Source organism: Metopolophium dirhodum, chromosome 4 (assembly GCF_019925205.1).
Source record: "Metopolophium dirhodum isolate CAU chromosome 4, ASM1992520v1, whole genome shotgun sequence".
NCBI classification, from domain to species: Eukaryota; Metazoa; Arthropoda; class Insecta; order Hemiptera; family Aphididae; genus Metopolophium; species Metopolophium dirhodum.
This window is the reverse complement of record NC_083563.1, coordinates 9,800,677-9,816,691: the sequence shown is the minus strand read 5'-3', so window position 1 is coordinate 9,816,691 and position 16,015 is coordinate 9,800,677.

Below are 16,015 nucleotides of genomic sequence, written 5' to 3'. Positions count from 1 at the left end.
CATAAACATTTTTTAAGGCCTTGATTATATAGATTCCTATTTGCATCTACTTGAGTTTTATTACGATATAATGACCTAGGTACCTATATGTAATTTTTCACATGATAAAATTAAAACTATTCAATAGTTTCGTTCGTCCTTAATTACACACACATAATATAATATTATTATATAAGTAGGTAGGTATATAGTAATAGAATAGAAAATCAATCCAAAACTAGCTCTAAGAAATTAAGCCCTTATCAAATTTAATTTAATTCTTTGATGACGATCTGGCACAGGCATTTTACTTTAATTTTACAAGAGTTATTGCTAAAGCCATTCAATCGCACCCCCCTCCCCCCTTCCAACCACTATGTCCAAATTGGAGGACAAAAGACATTTTAATTATATAGGTATAGGTAGTTATAAATTTCTTTGAAAAATACAGCCATTTTTGTTTCATTTCTTCATTTATTGATTTTTTATTACCTTGTTATCCTATAATCACAATAGTATAAGTGATTTTAGCGATTAGTGATATTATTAATCCATACAAGCATCACAGCCCAGACAGCATTTTGTAATGATAATATTATAATATTATTATAATAACATTTACATTATATACTAATATTATTCGTTATTATAATGTTATAATAATATTTTTAAACAAAAAATTGCTGTCCGGGAATAATTTGACGAAGGTATAGGTCTACCTATTCTGATATTATCTAAACTTAATTATTTGGCTTCATACAATAAATAACAATATTCGACACATCTGAGAACTCAGGAAGCTCTTTTTATGAGTTTTTGAGTATTAGGTTAACGTATTTATAATGTGTTTAAACTACAACAACCGCAGGTACCTAATATCCTAAAGAGAAATAAAAAATATATAACAATACTGAACTCTAAACATAAACAAAATAATATCGGGATCAGCTCATAATATTTTAATTGTAATCTACACATTATTGGAGTGAAATTATTCACGTGCACCTATAAAGATAAAATACTTATAGATAGGTAATTATACCTACCAGGTAGATATAGTGCAATTTTTTATACGCCTGTCACCTACAGTTGTATCAAATCTACTCCTGAAAACCTAATAATACATACAAATTGGTATTTGATTACATATATAATTACATAGACGATATAGACTGTATATGGACATATGAACAATAGATACATCAATGTTCACAGAATTTGTGTGAAGTCATTCGACTTGAAAATTTAATCTATATATATATATACAAATGGAGTGTGAAAAATAAACGTTACCTCATCAATCGAGAACGGCGGGTTCGATTTGGCTCAAATTTTTTTTAAGATGTTTTAACTCCCAAGAGAAGGTTTTTGCGAAAGAAAATTTTAAGAAAATCCACCAGCAAAGCAGGAAATCAGGATGTCAAAAATACAACAGTGGCGCCATCATACTAATACTAAATAGGCTTGTGTTTCTATTCTAACCTACAATAGTGTTGGCTTGTAAAATTGTAAATATTGTATATACAATATACTACATATATACCTATGTATCACATGGTACATTATATTATACGAGGTATGTAATATTATATGTATATGACTAAGTAGTTATATATAGGTATATATTAAATATTGACAAATAACTAATAAGTATAAGTTCCTTTAAATTATATAAACTTGTCAAGTGTTCATTTGAAATTAATTCAGACAATCGTGATAACTATTGTCCATTGATGACATATTATTGGCTTCGTCTACAGAATTGAGAAACTCTAGAAATTATCTAATTTCTGCGTGGCGCGTACACGAGTATAAAAGTATATAATATAGACGCGCGTATGTATTAAATTAACGTTAAACAAATTGATAATCCGATAAACCGTTAGAATAAAAAAAACATCACAAAAGTTCGTTTTTAACCATTCACTCATAAGTCATTATGTAATAGCTATCTAAAAATCATTGGCTAGCGTCCTTTTAGCCCATATTATAGGGTATAGACTATAGACCTATAAATTAATAGGGGATGGTGGACTCAATAAAGTATATACATATTAATGCATTATACGTGTATATATCTACTATTAGTTTCATTTATATTTCGAAAGATAAGATGGAAATAATAAATAGGTACTGATAATCATCATTGGCATACTTATACGTATATAGGCGTTTACTCGTCTAATGTGGCGTGTATTAAATGGCAGCCAAATGTGAATAGTTTTATTTCTATTGTATTAGGTATACATATACCCATAAAACATTAACAATTTGGGTAAAACCGTTGCTCGGAGGAAAAAAATTTGTTTTAATTCATCTTTTTTATAAAATATTAATACCTGAATGAGAGTCAAGATATAGAAACTTTGTACGTACCCTATACGATGACTAAAAAACAAAAATGGCTTTGGAAAAATATTCTCTTGAACGTACATATTATTGGTTTTTGATGGGTTAAGGGTTAAAACATTCTTCCCAGGTACCTGCGCCTATGTCATAAATAGCGGCTTTTAAGTGTGCCTAAAGTGGCCAAAATTGCAACTTTCCAGGCAGGCGCGCTTACGCGTCTGTCGGCAAAATACAGTAAATTTCTAAACCTGCGGTCCAATAATTCGACTCGCTAGAGGCGACCACCGATTATAATGACTTATAGTCCGCCAACGGGTAACAACTGACAACTATGATACTATAATCTATCATATTTTTCGTTTATCAGTCTAATAGGAAAATATTCGTCGCGGTCCGCCGTTTTCTCCACGTCCTTCGCCGTCGAGGTGTGGTCCGATCTTCAACAATGTCCGATCTTCAACAACTCTATAATATTATATATTATATAACTCCACATAAAACCGCGATGACCGCCATCCGGAAATGTACAAATTAATGTACTATGTGTAGCCATAAAGGTTTGCAAACTCCGAAACGTAACGACCATGCCCGGGCTAACTATATAGAGATCCTCGCAACCCTGAAACAGATATTAATGGTAGTGGCCCATAAAAAATATGTCAAAAAAAGTATTCTTGTCGCTGTTTGAACCTATATATTATAATAAGTATTTGTCACATTGACATATACAACAATTAGATAGTCTTTATACCACAGTTGTGACCAATGTTTAAGTAAAAAGTAATAACAATTATATAGGTATAAACATAATATAAAATATCCACACTGACGAACCGTCTCCGCTCAGAATCGTTTTTCATATACAATCATATTATATCATTGAATTCAAATTTAATACCATCCATTATATAGTGACCCACTTGTAACCTACTGTACAGCAGAACGACATTCACTTGCCCACCTTTTTTTATTTTGTTTATAAATGTTATAAAATGTTTGAATGGTTGATACAATAAATATGAGATAGTATTTGTTGGCTATCGCCATAGATTATTTTATCAAATACATATAGAATTAAAACCTTTTGATTTCCACTCAAAATATAGTCAAGAACCAAAAAAATTTTTATGGGTTTAAGATTAGGTATTATATTAAATAATGAATTTAACTGATTGTTTGCGAGCTTGGATTATAGATCATTGATAACTATAACCTGCCTACAAGTAGGTAGGGACAATTTACTATTTCAAAGTTAAAATCCAAAAAAAAATTCTAGACCATTGGCTAGATAATATTCTTACTTCTAAATTTGGTGATAGTTCAATTCAATCTAAAATTTAATATAAAATAGTTAAATTAATTATTTAAAACGTACAATTTGCCATGTTTTGCGTCTGTAAGACGAAGATGTGCATGCATCATCTTAAGGCCATAAACTCCAGCAGGATAGTTTTTATCCAAAAATTAAAAAATTGCTACTTGCTTTTTTTTTGAGCTCCTATTTTACGAAAAGGTAAATTCCCAAACGGCTCCTGATGAGTAATCATTTTTTCCAGATGATTGCTAAAAATATTTGCTCTATCGGAGTTTGAGGGTGTCATGGAAGATGTAGCCATCAAGCAGGAGTCAATATCACGTTTGCTCGGGGGTTGTTAGTTTTTTGGACATTTGCCATGAGAAGCCATCACTAGATTTACCTACCAGCTATTTATAAATTAAATTTAAACTTTTTATAGATCACCTCTAATTTAAAAATTGTATTTTGAGTGTGTTACCTCAGTAATTAAATATACTTTTATCGTTAGCCAGGTATGTTATGCCAGTGGTTTGCCATATGGATCAGACTTTAAGTTTATAGCTTTGAGGAATTAAGTTAATCAAAAAAAAATGTTTAAAATGAAACTTTCTCTATGTTATATTACAAAACGTGTGATATTGTGACACAATCTATAGTTAAACATTATCCATACCGTTTTTTTATTGAACGTTACTACTTACTCCATAATATACGCGTTATACTTTACATACATGTATAAAATATATAATATATTCCTAAGTAGGTACTTATACGTGTTTATTACATATATAATTTCATAATATATCATCTTGAAGTATGTACCTACCAATAGGCTATAGAGAGATGGTGGTGACATTCTTAAAAAACAGCTGTCATTACTCATTGTATATAGGTAAAACGATGAGAATAAAATATTAAAATAAAATAATTTATGTAAAAATGGTACCATACAAGTTTAGCAATTCAAATTGGTTTTTTAAATGACTTTCGACTTCGTATATTAACGCATAGGTATCAAAAATCAATGGAGTGCGTGCGTGTAGATATATTATAATATAGTATTATTTAGTATCTAGATAGTCATAGGGCCGAGTGCAAATGTAAATATACACGATATATAACAAGGTACCTATAGGGAGCGGTGTTTTGAAAGCTTTTGTTTTAGTGGAAATATGATTGGAAGTTACACGTCGATTTATTATAATATGCAGCATACGTAACGGAGCACTCCTATATATACTATATTGTATATAATTAATATAAACTATAGTACACGTTGCACAACTTCGGTTTCAGAGCTTTTTTTTATAATATTTAATATAAATAAGTGTAACGTATTTCACCGCACGACGATTATTTCGCCATCTTATCTTAACATTATGATGACTCAGTAACGTCGATTCATGAAACATTGCATAGGTAAATTGGATAAGTTTTTCCTACTCACAATGAGTCACATCCATCTCAAATATTATAAGATACACGAAGTAGCATAGGCGCAAATGGGGGAGGAGGCTTTAGGGGCTAAGCCTATCCCCCCCCCCAAATGTCCATAGTCCCCAAATATTTTCTGGATTTTGTTTTAAGCTTATATGCAATATTATCAAAGTAAAGGTTATAGTCCCCCCGAATCCCAAACGCTATTTGCGCCTATGCGAAGTAGTGCACCATATTTAAATTATAAAATACCTATATAATATATTATATATACATACAGTATAATAATAATAATACAACTTCATAATAAATATACAATTTGCCTACTTATATATTAATTATACTAAATAGTATTATATACACACGATCGTCGTGGTCACTTCCACCCTCTTCCAGTTTATAGGGTTGAGTATAAACTATAGCAAGCAAATGAGATAAAGTGAACCATTTTCATTCGGTGAGAAATTCGATGGTATTTAACTTCGACTTGCCGCGTTAAATGATGACCGGACTGGCTAAAAGCGCTATATTTGAAACCCAATTCGAGCTTGCTATACATTATAATATGTTCAATTGGTGTCCATGTCAAAAACACAGTACGAGATTATACAGGTACCTCTATATATAAATTCATATGCGGGAAACGAAATCAATGGACCCCAAATCGATGGTTGGAAAAATCCCAATAATAGCGTATAATATACTTACGCCTATATATAGTAGTTACGGTTGGAGGGCGCGAAGAGTCTCCCGCGTATATAGTGAGACGCAAATGCGATTATAAAACAATTTTTTTTTTTTGTGGTAAGTACCTAATATACACCGCTCACTCCTACACACTACATATTTTATAATAGGTGCCGTGCACATTATATAAGAATAATATTATTATTTTATAGACTACCGCGCGTCGTACGGTGACCATATTAATAATAATATGTATTATAACGCGAGACGCATGCGCATGGTATTGTGCACATGCAAGAAAACGTAATACTATTATTATTTGTGGGCAAGGAAAACGAATAATGAGAGGAAATAAAGAACGAAAAAGAATATTGTACGGTGATAGACGCGCGAACAAAATGCACACGCGACGCGGCGCGAGAGGAGAACGCCGCCGCCGCCCGTGCCGTCGCCGTAAATCCAATAACGTATACCGGCCGACCGTAAGTCCGCCCACCGGTGTGCCGGGGACCGGTTGTCCGGCCACCGAGGCCAAGCCCACCTTCCCCACGCGAGCGCGGACCGGTCCACCGCACAGAATCCCATGGCGACGACAAAATACCTCTCGAAATAATAATATCTACCGCGGCGACCGTCTCTATATATAATAATAATAATAATATAACAACAACAACAACAACAATAATACGCACGTCCGTGAATAGTGTACGATATAATATATCAGGTACCTCATCTATAATGCGCGTCCCACGCGAATAGAATATATCGTAAACGCTCGGCGCGGTTTATGTTCTCTCGTCGTCGTCGTCGTCGTCGTCTTCGTCCGCGCGCCGAGCAACGGACGTCATAATGATAATAATATTATATATAGGTAGATTATGATGGTTGGTATATACCAGAGATATTCGTGTGCACTGTGCACATAACATTTCATGTTGTCATCGTGGATAATACATTATTGTTATTATTATTATTATTATTATAAATTACATCATTTTTTTCACCATACGCGGCGACGACCGAATAATAATAATAACGCTCGTCGCCGAAATGGACGTGTAATATTGCACACATATCATTATATTTTCAGGTATTATGCACGAGAAGAATAACCTGGTATACATACCTCGCATGCCATTATAACGTATTATATTCTACGACTTATATTATTATTATCGAATTATCGTATATCATTATTATTATACCACGATCGTCGTGTACAGGGTGGTCTAGCCAGTTTCGTTCTATAAACGATTTATACGTGTAACTACGTAGGTAATATTATACGTTATTACTACGTATTCATTATATACATCACGACTTGAGACACTGAAGTCAGCCAACGAGCCATGATAAGTTGTCCGATGAAATGAATCTTCCGTGATTACCATAATCAGTTGTTCAAGTCACTTGCTCTCACAACTGATGATTTATAGTGATATATGACTACCACCTTTTATAAAATTATATTTTTTTTTTTTTGAAATTTAAGAGTATTGAGTTTTATTATAATATGTTTTTACTGGAAACACGAAATACTATCATATTTTTAAGGAAAACTGAATTACCCAAGCATACAAAGTTTTCAATAAAAAAGTAGGATTTTCGTTTGAGTTTAATCGATAGCTAGCTTGCACACAGGCGCAATCTTACAATCTTACATTCAAAGTAATTTCTAACATTTCGGATTTGTATCGTTGGTCTTATGATAAGGTTTGCCAGATTTGGACAATAATTGGATTGTGGGTCGTTGGGCAGGCTAAATAGTGCTATGCACTATACTGACAATATTATTATTTTGGAGAATTTGAAAATTCAAATATTATCTAATCTTTCAAATACTGTATATTATAATTTAATAATTAATAAGACATAATTAATGATAAACCTACGCGTACCTATATACTTCACGTCTCACTATTGCACATTATAGCGCCGTGCCATTCGAAAATCAACAATTATACGGTTTCAGTGATTTTCAGTTTCGTTTTATAGCGCAACTCGTGCTGTATCGTTAGGTAATAATGATATGAGGCAAAATCTTGCTGCTCCGAAGTGCGACTCGTGCGCGTATAGTATAATAATAATTATCGGTTCGCCGTTTAATTACCCATCAAAATGCAGGCCAGAACAGACAACAGGTTTCTAATTCTCATCTTGGGTTTTATTTCTCCAATGTCTACTACTCCGGATATACCGTATACATTACAGATTACAAACATTGTGACGTGCCACGTGCGTCTTTGCTACGGTATTATCAATAGTCTTGTTGATTTTTGGATGAAAAAGACAATACAATATTACCGTTTGTATTTTTTTATCATCGTATGTAAATACGATACGATAAAATATATGCACTTGGATTTTGGACCACGCCGTCTACACCAATGCCCAAATAATATATATTATTATTTGATATACCTATAGCTCTACACAGCAGCCAGTAGATATTCAATAATATCGCATATAATTTAAATTATTATATATTTTTATATTATTATTGAATGCGAAAAATAATATCAATATTATACTATAATTGCTTTTTAAATGCTTAATTTGTGTTCAGTGTGCGAATATAAAGATATAATAAAAAAATTAAAAATCAAATAAGGTCACTGTAGCTATAGACACTGTACCTATTTTATTTTATTTATATCCATCTATATTTTATTCTATTATATAAACTATATACAAGAGTATTGAATGGTAAACTGTCGTAAGGCAACTCACAAAGTGAGCAGTCCGCTATATTTATATATTTATATTAATAAAGTTATATACATATAGTGTATATTAATTCATTTTTATAACGATTAATGATAATATCATTAATTGTTATTATACTCACATATTTTATAATAATTATAGTTTCTTTCGTGAAAATAATAGTGCGAATTGTACAATATATTTTATTATATCACTATAATATATTAATATAATGTTTATGGGCAGTATACAGGCATACAGCGAATAACCAATTTATGGAACGTAGGTATTATAATCAATGGTACCTATATAATATTGATATAAATATATAATATTTTTAAATGTTCAATATAGTTGTAATATAGCTGTTTCAATAATTCTTTAGTTTAGTGATGTAGGACTCCGTTTTTAACTTGGGTACAGGTTCACTTACTATACGTCTTATAAGTTCCTAAATTTGTAATAATTTCCAATATTTCAACCAATATAATATTATAATACATTAATACATTTTATTTTATACTACATTCAGAAATTCGTATCATACAAATAGTAAAAGTTTCTAATAAAATAAACGATATTTTAAAATATGTTTGAAATACTTATTTCTGATCATATTCCTGGACATGGTGTTAGTGTATACTAAATACCAATAATGATTATATTCGACGGTAATCGTTGGCATTATATTATAATATGATTTCCGTGCAACTAAACCTGTATATGGCTGTATAATACCTACTGAAGCTATAATAAATCAATGATGTCGTTGTATCGAATTTTCATCAAATAATACTTTGAGTTATAAAAATGTGTACCAGTTACCAAACGTTTATTGGTCCGTCAGACTACTTTTAATTTAATATATTATATTTTATATAAGGAGGTACTGCGATAATGAAACTAACAAGTAAACAATATATTATAACGATTTTACTGCTATATAATGAAAAAAATCAAACCGTGAAAACTGGCTTTAAAATATTTAACGTTTTCCCCAGGGGTGTTGGGCTTGAGTATGCGGTTAAATCGTAAACGCATTGTATAATATATAGTATGATATAATATACGCGGCGTAGGCGCCTCCTCCGCGGGCCTATGCCGCGCGTGTAATTTAAATATAATATTGTGCTGTGGTTTCGAAGGGAAGACCACACAAGGTGAATACTAATTGTGAATGCGTATATGATACACATCGCAGACGGTATATTATTATAATATACGAATCGTACAGTTAAAGTAGCCGCCGCCTTTGACCACGAGGGACGGATGATGACTTTCTCGTTCATATTGCTGCGCACGCAGTGTGCTTGTGCGTGGACCGTGGTTCAAAAGCTTCGAAATCTATGAACAGTGGTCAGTGAACACGGTATAAGTCATAACAGGTAGGTACCTGAAATACCGTTTACCGTACCGTTTGTGCGCGTACGCATACCTCGGTTATGGTTACAGAATCCAAATAATAACCCACTGCAGACTGCGCGCTGAAAAAAACCACCGAGCCGTTCAGATCGGTAAAACGCGTCATGTCTATTATTATATTTTATATTATTATTTACACGCGTTTACGGTTTATACTTCCAATACCTGACGATCAATTATAAATCTCTGTCGAGTCGTGTGGTGTAGTATACGAGTATAATATAATATAATATTATAGTTGTAAGTTGTACCTGATATAGCGCGTGTGGACCATATAACATAATATCATGTCGTGTGTTTAATTTGAGATTTTATTGTGCGCGCTAAACGACCGAACACTGCGTGGTAGGTATTTTATTATTACAGTGATTATTATACCTATAGCCGCAGTATCTATATATACCTATATATATAAATTGTATACCTAAATGGTGTACGAACCGACATTATATAATAATAATATTATGTTGTATTCCCTCTCCGTCAACGCGTTCCTGCAGTCTGTACCTATTACCTATTTTATATCATAATATGATATATATATATTATATACGACGGAGTGCGAGTGTAATAATAATATGAATTGGAATTTAGTATTATTTTACAGTTGTATATAAATACAGGTATTATGATATAGTGATATGGGTGTATAACCATTATTATGTGACTTAAGGCGCGCTAACAAATTGTTGTAATAGTGTACAACACACATAATATTATAATTATTTTTTTATCACACATTATTATATTAATATATTAACATAACAATATAATATTGTTATATAAATGATACTTCGTGGTGGTCGTCCCTGTATTAGAATGCTTGTTTAAAATATATCTTACACTATACCGGTATTTCGTACCAACCGTACGTGGTATAACATATTATTAAACTGCAATGTTATAATAATATTCGGTAATATATTACACCTATATATTATGATATTGTAATATATATTTTGTACCTATTCTATTATCAATTATGTTCACACCATTATGCGATCGAGTGTTGAATATAGGTAATGGGAGTCATTCGGACTTTTGACACCAAACCGTTTTATTGATATCGGGCATCCCACATCCGTTATTTTTAGACCACGGACAATTGACACTGAGCGTGACTATATTGACGATTACAGCTTTTAGTATAATTATTGTTCATTTAATAATTTTAATAGAAGTTGTATCTTATAACTTAATAGGATATGAGATTAATCAAAGTAATATGAGAAATTAAATAGAAGCATATCAATAAATTGTTAAGTTAAAAAAATGGAGAAGGACTCAAACATAATATATAATATAAGACTATGCAAATTAAAATGAAGTCTTAAATAATTGTTTTGTTGGTATAAGAATTTATACTATAAGCTGTTTTTTCTAAGTTTTCAAATATTGAATTATAGTATTTTTAATTATTTTATTTTCGTTGTTTGCCTATTCATATTACCTATTAATATTGCATATTGTATAATAATATTATTCAACAAAATTTATATTTTATACTTCGATTTCAATTTATTGTCCTACAATATGTAAAAATACTAATTACTAGGTGTCAATCATTGACTATAGGATTATTATTTAATCCTACCCTATCAGTGGATCTCAAAATATGTCCTACGTTCGTAGTTTTTATGTAATATAATATTAGAAGTACGCTTCAATTCGAAAATTCAGCGACAAGTTATATAATTTTTTATGAAATATTTAAATTTCGTAGTTTTTGAGAAAAAATAAGGTTTTGTCTATAGTGTAACACTTCTATAACTGCATAAGTATAAAATATAATTTGTAGGGTCTTAAATAATATAATACATAACAACTTTTTCAAACATATTATTATACTTCCATAATATATTTACACCAATTTTATGACCGCGTGGTTGCGCCGGTTGGCTTGCTACTAATTCACAACATATAATTTTAGGAAAAAACGTATAAAATAACCATCACAAACGGTCGGGATATTTATTATATTCCGGACCCCTCTCACCCACATAATATTATATAGTCAGACCCTGCCAGAGCAGCTGCTGCTGCTGCTGCTGCATTGGCGCTGTGTTACTGGTTGCGAGTATAATATTATTATTATTATACCGAAGTGATAAAACTATTTTACCTACGAACTATATCATACAATATAATGTTATTATATTATTGTATACCTTACGTGGACGGTGTCCAGAAGACATTATACGCACATGGTGCGACGAACGATAAAAAAAAAAAAAACAACAAATTAATAATAAACCAATTATACGCGGTCGTGTAATAGTACGACCTTCGTCAAGTCCGGCGACGGCGACGACGACGACCGCGACGACGGTCAAACCGGTCGACGGGGACCGGATGAGACGCGCGACGATCGTGAACGGACGCACGCGGTTTCCTCTCGACCGCCGCCGTTCAGCAAAAACCCGATTTGCTATCATCGCAGTCGTTATTAAAATATTATTTTACATTTTTGCGCATAGGCCTTATAACTTAGTCTAAGGTCTATGTTTTTACGTATGTTTTCTATGCTGGCCGTGTTGTACATGCAATGATGCCATTTATTATACATTTATACCTCCCCTGCCCCAATCGTCTATTGTACTATATTATAGGTATATCTACTATTTTAGGTATTATAATACCCATATATTATGTAATAATAATCAAAATTATTGCAAGTACCTTTTATAGTAAAGCCTCATCAGTTATCAGTATATTATATAGCAATGGATTACCTTTGGATATTAAATTAATCAACAATAATAGAAAACATTTGAATCCAAAGTAAAAAATATACATATTGGAAAAACGCAATTATATCGACGATTAACGTAAATTAATGTTAGAAATATGTTATTTTTCTGTTTGTATGAGATTATATACATATTATCATTATTTCATCATTATTTACTGTATAAGTATTGAATGGATATTGTAATTTTTTATTTTAAACCAAAAAGTATAATCATATCAAATTTAGTTTATCTAAGTTCATATAACTGTTGGTTTATTAATTTAACAAGATATCTAAAAACAAACAACGTTTTAATCCTCAGATTCCAGTCCATACCATCCAGTAGTTCATGATTTTTATGTAAATTACAAATTTTACTCGCGGGGCACACACTACCAATTACTAGGAGAGCCACAAATGCGGGCGCGGGTCGCGGGTTGCCGAATCCTGCCTATGATATAATTTGTGCATATTATTATAAAAAATAATAAATATGAATGAATTATTATTAATATACTATGATATGAGCTATGTAATATTATGTTTGTTTTTTTATTCCTTGCGCGAGTTGTGACAAATATAAAATTATTTAGGTACATATCCCCCCCCCCCCCCCCCCCATAAAATGATCCTAGATTACGCCACTGATGTGACGTATACGACTGCATGCTGACCTGAATACAATTATTATTATTATTATTATTATAACTAATACTGATAGGAAGGGCCGCCTACTAACGCGACGCTGCGGAATTTCGCTAAAAACACGATTTGTCGATTTTTTTACGCGTGAAATGATAATAATAATAACAAAACCATTTACGATGGGTGCGTATTATATCCGCGTGGGTATATGGACGTACATAATATTATTACTATATATAGGATGCAAAATAATATATCGGTTTTACAAAATATTAAATGCTCGTGTATCGATGCCCGTCGGTATATAGGTATAATGTGTATTATTACGATCAATTCCAGTCTATTGATTGCCAAAGAAATTAAGTTCGGCTTTATTATTATATTTTACAATATAGGTATTACTTCGTTGCATATCGCGGGGTAACAATTACGCGATCGCGCGCTTACTGTTATTATTATATAATATGCCCATCTATGATGTTTATAGCTGTTATGGAAACGCGGATATCTGAGATCGATTATATTTCATAATCCCATAATGCGTATTTCCGCCGATTTTTGAACCCCTTCACAGTTCACGCAATGTAGCGCACAATAATATAAATACCATATAATACGGTTTTACTGGTTATAGAATTATTATTATGGCATGTATGTAATATATCATATAGTGTGCCGTTCGATATAGGTTCAGTGTACCCACAAAATGTAATACATATATAATATTATACTCATGTACCCGACCGCGACACCAGGCTCGAAGTATTCTCCTGGTCGTAACATAAAATGTTATTATATTCGAACAAACTGCTGCATGTCGTCAACGACAACGTGCTGACGGATATTCGGGCTTTAACTCTTAAAGTAGCCATGTAGGCATATAAATGTATAACAACACCATATTATATGCGAGGGCTGTATTCCAAAATAGTATAATATCATCAAAAATGCAGGTACTCCGCCGTCATGCGAGTAGGTCATATTATTATATATTATAGGTAGTTATATATTTTATACATAATAATATTATGATGTCGATATTATGGACAAATTATTTTGGTATATGAATGAAATAATATCTTTAAATACTTTATAGTGTGTATTCGTGTTCTATTTATAGATCCTAAATATACCTACGCATTTTTATTTATATACATGTTTGGAAATCCGCTACCTGTGTGAGTTTAAAACAACACTGTAATTTAAAAATACTGCAAATGCTAAATATAGACGGTCTCTGCAACCACAAAGGCGTAGGTAGTTGTTAACTATTTATAGTCAATATAATATTTTATATATATTAGAGTATATTAATTAGATTATAGGTCTTATATCAAGTCACATATATCATAATACCATTATAACATATTATGTCCTTTTATAATATTATGTAAGAATAATATTTTGTCAATTTGATTGCATTTTGATTTTAGATGTTGTAACCGAAAAAAAATCGTATATATTATACTTAGTACCTAAAAAATATTGTTTTGTGATTTTGTAAAATAACTCCTACCTAAATATATGTATATAATAATATTATGTGTCTTTCCTCTTTCAATAGTTATTGTCCATATTGAGGTTATATTAACAATTGATTATTCCCATTCAAATTGTACAAAACAGAAATTATGAATGTACCTACTTATCCCTTATTGGTTTTTAAAAAATAAATCATCTCATAGTAATTTAAAGCGTGAGAAATGAGAATCAATAATTGAATGTTTGAGTCATAGGTCCTAACTAACTTATATGAAAAATAAAATATATGATGGAGATATTGTATTGAATATAGTTTATATATTAATACCTATGTGCATTATGAATAAAGTTTAAAAAAGACTAATACCATCAGTTTGATATAAAATGAATAACGATATTATACTATTAGTAGTATTATTTAATTTTTTATGTAAATATAACAGATGTAGGTATATACCTACCTTATTAAAATTTAAAAACCGTTAACAACTAACATATATTAATTTATATATTTATCTTTTTCTGAATTATAAGCAGTGAATTGAATGAAATAATGACCACACAATTATATATTACCTAATATTCAATAGGATGCGTGTACACATCTGTGTACGAATATTATGTGTACTAATTTTTTATTTAGTTTATATAAACTTAACGGAATTTAATTAGGTTGTGTAACCGCTACTAAAACTGGTGCACCAGTGTTGTGGTTTAAAATAACTTGCCATCCTACCTATGCTTTGATTGTATATAAATACAATTCATTATAATCATATTGTATTATATAATTATAATGATAATTAATAATTTGATAATAATAGTATTAATTTAAATAATAAGCTGTTAGATCAAGAATTGCAACGGATAATTAAATGAGGTGCTATAATAAATTATCTTGAAATAATATTAGTTATAATCCATATAATTATTATATTATTATTACTCGCTGATTTTTCTAAAGTAAGATAGTTTAGGTATGTATAAACGTATAATTAATTATAATATAATAAATATTATTAATCTTACTAGATCGTACTCATAATTTATTGTGGGACAATATATTTTAATTGGTTGTATACTTGTATGTATAGTTATAATATTATGACAATTATACAAACGCACTTAATCTAAGGATACAAAAAAATCTTTTATTCTACTGTTGCAGGGATCTACAAACGTGTCGAACGCGCGGGTGTTAAAAACTGAAAAGTTAAAAAAGTTAAAAAAAATAAAAAATAAAAATAAATTGTTTCGTAAGATTTGCGCGGGGTGTGGTG